This window comes from Ovis aries, chromosome 21, assembly GCF_016772045.2.
Source record: "Ovis aries strain OAR_USU_Benz2616 breed Rambouillet chromosome 21, ARS-UI_Ramb_v3.0, whole genome shotgun sequence".
Taxonomy (NCBI): Eukaryota; Metazoa; Chordata; class Mammalia; order Artiodactyla; family Bovidae; genus Ovis; species Ovis aries.
The window spans coordinates 15,591,089-15,597,148 of NC_056074.1; positions in this window are offsets into that span (position 1 = coordinate 15,591,089).

Below are 6,060 nucleotides of genomic sequence, written 5' to 3' on the forward strand. Positions count from 1 at the left end.
TCTTCTGGGGGTGAGCGGTGGAGGTCAGTCTCTGAGCAGCAGGAAAAAACATACTGAGGAGCAGTCATACCCTGTGTGCCCAGGTAAGGGGTATGGCCTTCCTAGTCATTTGGCAACAAGGAATAGATCTTCAAAAAAGGCGCATACTCGTTGCTCAGTGTCTTAGCTATAAAGGATGCTCCTTGCAGTGCTAGTTATGGTAAAGGAGAAAAAAGAATGAAGGCAGAAATGAGATGTGGTTTAAATTAATCTTTAAAATGGTATAATTCAAACTTCCCTGGGGGTCTAGTGGTTATGGCTCTGTGTTTACACTGCAGGGGGTGCGGATTTGATCCCTGGTCAGGGAAGTTCTGCATGCTACAGGATTTGACAAAATAATAATAATAAAGGTATGATTCCAATTTTGTTCGTGGATATGGGTGTAATGGGGATGGCATTGCCTCTGCCCTGACCCAAAGTCTTCTGCAAGTTCAGTTCAATAGTGAGCTAGGAGAAAGTTGTCTTATTTTTCTTTTTTGTCAGTCTCATGTCCAGCCTCTACCCCTTCCTCACTAGCCTCTTGCTCTCCCTGTAGGGGACATTCGCATCAAAGTCTTGCCAGGGCGGTGATTCCTAGTCCCTGCTCACACTGCAGAAGCCCATATGATTGGATTCCTCTTCTGCCTGCCCCTGGTGTAGCCGGAGGCCCACCTGTAGCCACGACAGTGGAAGTCACTCGGTCTTGCAGTGTGGTCCTGGCCAGGCTCCTGCCACTGCACTGGGCTCCCTGAGCCCATCCCCCGGGAATACTGATGTGTGCGTGCTAAGTCGCTTCAGTCGTGTCCAACTCTGTGTGACCCCATGGACTGCCAGGAGCCTGCCAGGCTCCTCTGTCCACGGGGATTCTCCAGACAAGAATACTGGAGTGAGTTACTATACCCTCCTCCAGGGGATCTTCCTGACCCAGGGATCAAACCTGCCTCTCTTGCATTGGCAGGTGGGTTCTTACCACTAGTGCCACCTGGGAAGCCCAGGGAACGCTGATAGTCTAAGAAATGTCCTTTTGGTTTAAGGAGTTGGCCGTGGTTGGCCACGAGAAGCCTGGTCTGACACTTTCCCTGGGTTCAGCTGCTGGAAGTTCGGCCACCACTGCCCGCTCAGTGGGTGGCCCCCCTCCCTTCCTTGGGGTTAGGGTGTCCTGGGGCTGCATGAGGAAGTGCCTGTCTGGGGTAGTTAGGTGGGGCCTGCACCCTGGAGCTGGGCAGCTGGTGAAGGAGGAGCTGGATAGGATGCAGTTAATTCTTCTCCAGGAACCCAAGGAGGATGAGCCGGAAGAGGTCCTGAACACAGGCTGCAGGATGTGCTCTTCTCAGTGACAGAAGGTAAATAGTAACTAGTTCCCAAAAAATTGGCCCTGCAAGCCAATAAACAGTTGACAGCATGACCTGAAAAACAAGGTCGGGGGAAGAGATAGGAGGGCTTCCAGCTCTCAGATAGGACCAGAGAGAGGCCGGGGACCCGTGATGGCTCGGAGAGGGAGGCGCCACCCTCCAGGAGTGAGAATCCACTGACTCTGGAGGTCCCAGGATTGCAGCACTGTCTGTGTCAGCTATGCTGATCTATACTATCTTTGCTGGGCAGGATTCCTTCAGAAGCCCTTAGATGAAAAGGGTCTCTGGGTATCCCTTGGGGAGGATTGAGGGAAAACAGCTGGAAAGATGATCCCCATTTCACAGCTTGTCTGGTAGGGGGAGCCAGGGGCAAGAATGGGTAGCAATGTTTGTTGTTGTTGTTGTTGTTTTTAGCAATGGGTTTTTAAAAAAAATCTTTTGGGACTTTCCTGGTGGTCCAGTGGTTAAGAATCTGCCTGCCAATGCAAGGCACACAGGTTCGATCCTTGGTCCTGGAAGATCCCACATGCCAGGCAGCAACTAAGCCCAAGTGCCATGACTACTGAGCCCATGTGCCCTTGAGCCCTTGCCCTGCAGCAAGAGAAGCCACCAGAGTGAGAAGCAGGCACACCGCAACTAAAGAGCACTGCAACTCGAGAAAGCCTGCATGCAGTGAAGAAGACCCAGAGCGGTTAAAAAATAAATAAACACAGAAAAATTCAAAAATTGATTGCAGTATGACTCAGATACAGAGGTATGCACCCAAGTAATTTTCACAAAACGTAAACACGCCTGTGTAACCATTACCTAGGCTACAACAAAAAACATAACTCAGGATCTCAGAAGTTTCCCATTTGATGACGATGATTTTAAAGAGGAAAGTAGACAGGGTCTGAAAGCAAAGGAGGAAGGAAAGAAAAGATCCTCCCAGGTGCCAGTTGACTGATACATGGTCCTGGAAACACAGCAGGAGCCCCCCTGTCTGTCTTAGCACCAGCTGTTGAACTGGCCTGCATGCAGAGCTCCAGGACACACACCCGGTGTTCAGAATCTGCCCTTGGGAACTTGGTGAGCCATGCGCAGCTCTGCCAAGAAAAGCAAGGAACTGGGTGTTTGGAGAAGATCACAGACCAGGTAGGACAGGGCTGAGAGCCTGAGGACAAACAGGAAAGAGGATTGCTTCTGGGCTGGTAGGGCCTGGGAATGCTTGGTCCCAGGGGAGTGGCTGCCACAGTCACTATTTGTTCCCCCAAGTTTCTGTTTGTCCAAGAATGATTCATGTAGGTTCCACTGACCAGTCCCTCCTTCTCTTCCCCACTGTGAGCTGCTGTGCAAAGGGCAGAGGGGCACTGGGGGACATGCACAGTTGTGATGTCAGGGAGACACGAGCTTGAAAGCCAGCTCTAGGCTGTGTGACTCTGGAAAATTTCATTCCCTCTCTGACTTCAGTCAGCGAAATGGGACAATAACCTCATGCACTAGCTGTGAAGAGGAAATGAGATAAGCCACATAAAATGCCTGACATTGGGCAGGCACTAAAAAATGTTTGCTCACTTTTCTTTGTCCTTTTTCCACTTAACAAATAGTTATCTGGGGCCTGGTGTAAAGCAGGCAGCTGTGCTAGGTGCTGGGAAGAGAGTGGTGAACAAAACCAGTATGGAGACTGGCTCCTGTTATGGAGCTTAGAATCTAATGAGGGAGAGACATTCAATAAACAAACATACACACATTGTTATGAAAAAGAAAATCAGGACTTCCCTGGTGACCCAGAGGATAAGAATCTGCCTGCCAGTGTAAGGGACATGGGTTCGGTCCCTGGTCTGGGAAGTTTCCACATGCTGCAGAGCAACCAAGCCCATGTACCACAATTACGCAGCCCGTGCTCTGGAGACCAAGAGCTGCAACTACTGAGTCCCTGTGCCGCAAGTACTGAAGCCCGTGCGCCTAAAGCCTGTGCTATGCAACGAGAGAAGCCACTGCAATGGGAAGCCCAAGGGCCGCAGCTAGAGAGCAGCCCTCGCTCTCCGCAACCAGGGAAAGCCTGCTCGTAGTGACGAGGACCCAGCACAGCCAAAAATAAATTAATAACAAATAAATAAATGAAGCAGTGTGTACATGTCAAAAAAAAAAAAGAATATCAGTGGTGACTTCCTTCCAACAGAGTGGTGAAGGAAGGCCTGTTGGGAGAGGTAACACTTAAGCTAAGACCTTAAAGGATGAGAATGAACCAGGCGTTTTGGAAAGCAGGATCCAAAGTGGGAAAAAGGCACAGATTTTGAAGCCAGATGTGGGTGGGTTTCAAATCTTGGGTCCACTACCTAGCAGCTGTGAGACTTTAGGTAAGTCCCTTTACCAGTTGGGGCCTCAGTTTTATCTTCCTTGAAATGTGGCTAAAAACACTTTATAGAATTGTGACAATGAAGCCCAGCTGTGTATATCAAATGCCCTGCCTGGAGTCTCAGTAAAAATCAGTTCCCTTCCTGTACCAGCTCTTGATTAATTGCTGAGCAACTGGCATAGAAATGATGCATGCATGCATTTAACGCACGCGCGCATGCACACACACATGCAGTACACACACACCATCAAAAACATACACAGGCAGGACACAGGTACCTCCTCAAACTGGGGATTCAAGGAGAGGTCCATGAAAGGACTCTGCAGAGATATGGCAGGGACTGAGGAGAGAAGCAAGGAATAGTGCAGTCCGTCAGGGCAGCTAACTGCAGGGGGAAGACAGTGGTTACCAGAACCACAGAGAGGGTGTGGAGAGAGTGCCTGAGGGACACAGCTGACTCACACGGACCTGGCAGGGAGGGAGCCGGGGAATAGAGTCTGATCCCACTTCCCTTCTCCCTCTGATCCCCTCTAGGCCTCACAGTGGCCAAACACAGACGCAAGCTGGAGGCCACAGGTACCGCTCAGTCGTGTCTCTTTGCGTCCCCATGGACAGTGACCCTCCAGGCTCCTCTGTCCGCGGGGATTCTCCGGGCAAGAATACTGGAGAGGGTTGCCATGCCCTCCTCCAGGGATCTTTCTGACTCAGGGATGGAATCCACATCGCTATTGTTTCTTGCACTGGTAGGCGGGTTCTTTACCACTAGCGTCGCCTGAGAAGCCCTCTGTCCTCCACACATGGTTCTTTTTAATTTTTAACAACTTATTTATTTTTATTGTATTCTATTTGTTTGGCCGTGTTGCTCAGCTTTCGGGATCTTAGTTCCCTGACCAAGGATCAAACCCGTGCCCCTTGCAGTGAAAGCACAGAATCCTAACCACTGGACCACCAGGGAATTCTCATGACTTCTTTTTTTAAAAAAATAAATAAACGCTCCTAGATAGTGTTCGGAAAAGAAAGAAAGAACGGAATGAGGGAAGGAAGACAGGCCCTTGTCCGACTCCCAGTGCCTGACACCACGATTGACACATAGTAGGCCCTCAGGTATGTTTCCCCATCTCTAAAGGGGAATAGCACTACCTGCTATTTGTTCTGAAGATGAAATAAAACTCTCCAAAGAACCTGGCCCAAAGTCAGACCAGTCCGGTTCAGTCCTGGACCAGTCTACAAAGACCTGGATATTCCTCAAAGGGTGTAGGGCGGAGGGAAGGGAAGAGGGTCCTTGTGGGTTGGCAGGGGTCTCCACCACCACGGAACTCACAAAGGGAGCTTTGTGCGGGAGTGGTGGCAGGATGCTTCGGACGACAGCTGGGCCCAGAGCTGCCAGGCCTGGGCTGGGCTGGGTTGGGCACTCTGCCACAGGCAGCCCTCTGAGGGCCCTTTCATCTGAGTCCCAGCTGCCACTCGGCCGGCTGGCCCGAAGCCCAGCAGCCTGGAGAGGAGAGGGGCTGGCAGCTTTGTCTCAGGAAGAAGAACAAAGAGGAGGGCAGAGGGAAGCAGTGCTTGCTCTTGGATTCAGGCCAAAGGGAAACAAGATCCAGTTGTAGGCAACACCAAGGTACTGTTTGAATTCCTTTGTTGCCATAGCATTAAGCAAGACAGTTTCACAGAGACAGTCTCAAACGATATCCCAACCCCCACCATGTTACAGGTGGAGAACCGAGGCCCAGAGACAGGCAAGGACCTGGCCGAGGTTACAAGTGGACGGCAGAGCCACAGCTGGAAACCTGGTCGGTCTCTTGTCCCCTGGCACTGAAGGATTCTGAAAGAGGCACTTCACCTCTGGGACCCCTGGGGTTCTCATACGTAGAATAGAGGTGCTAATTCCTATTTTGAATGGTGAGGGTCAAATGTGATAATGGATATAAAAGGAAGAAGAGGGCTATTTGACTTGGGTCTTAAAGGCTGTGTAGTTTTCCAGAGAGAAGGAGCTGGTGAGGAAAGGCATTCTGAGCACAAGGAACAGCATTAACAAAGTTCAAGAAAGTATAGGAATGTAGGTCGTTTCAGGGCAGCTGGAGCTGGGGGAGAAACCGGAAATAGAGCCCAGGCTTCTTGATGGTGTCAGAAGTGCTCACTGCCCCTCCAAGTGTCCAGCCCTCCTTTCTGCCATGGTGACCTTTCAGCTGATCAGCCCTCTGGGAGGAGTCAGACAATGTGAGGGGAAGGGGCTTCATATGCTGGGCAGAGCCGACCTGGCCTGCGGGAGGCTCCCTAAGCCAGATGCGGCAGGCAGGGAGGCCTGCTTTGAGGAGGTCACAGCTGCCTCCCCGTGGTTCAATCCTGTTTGCA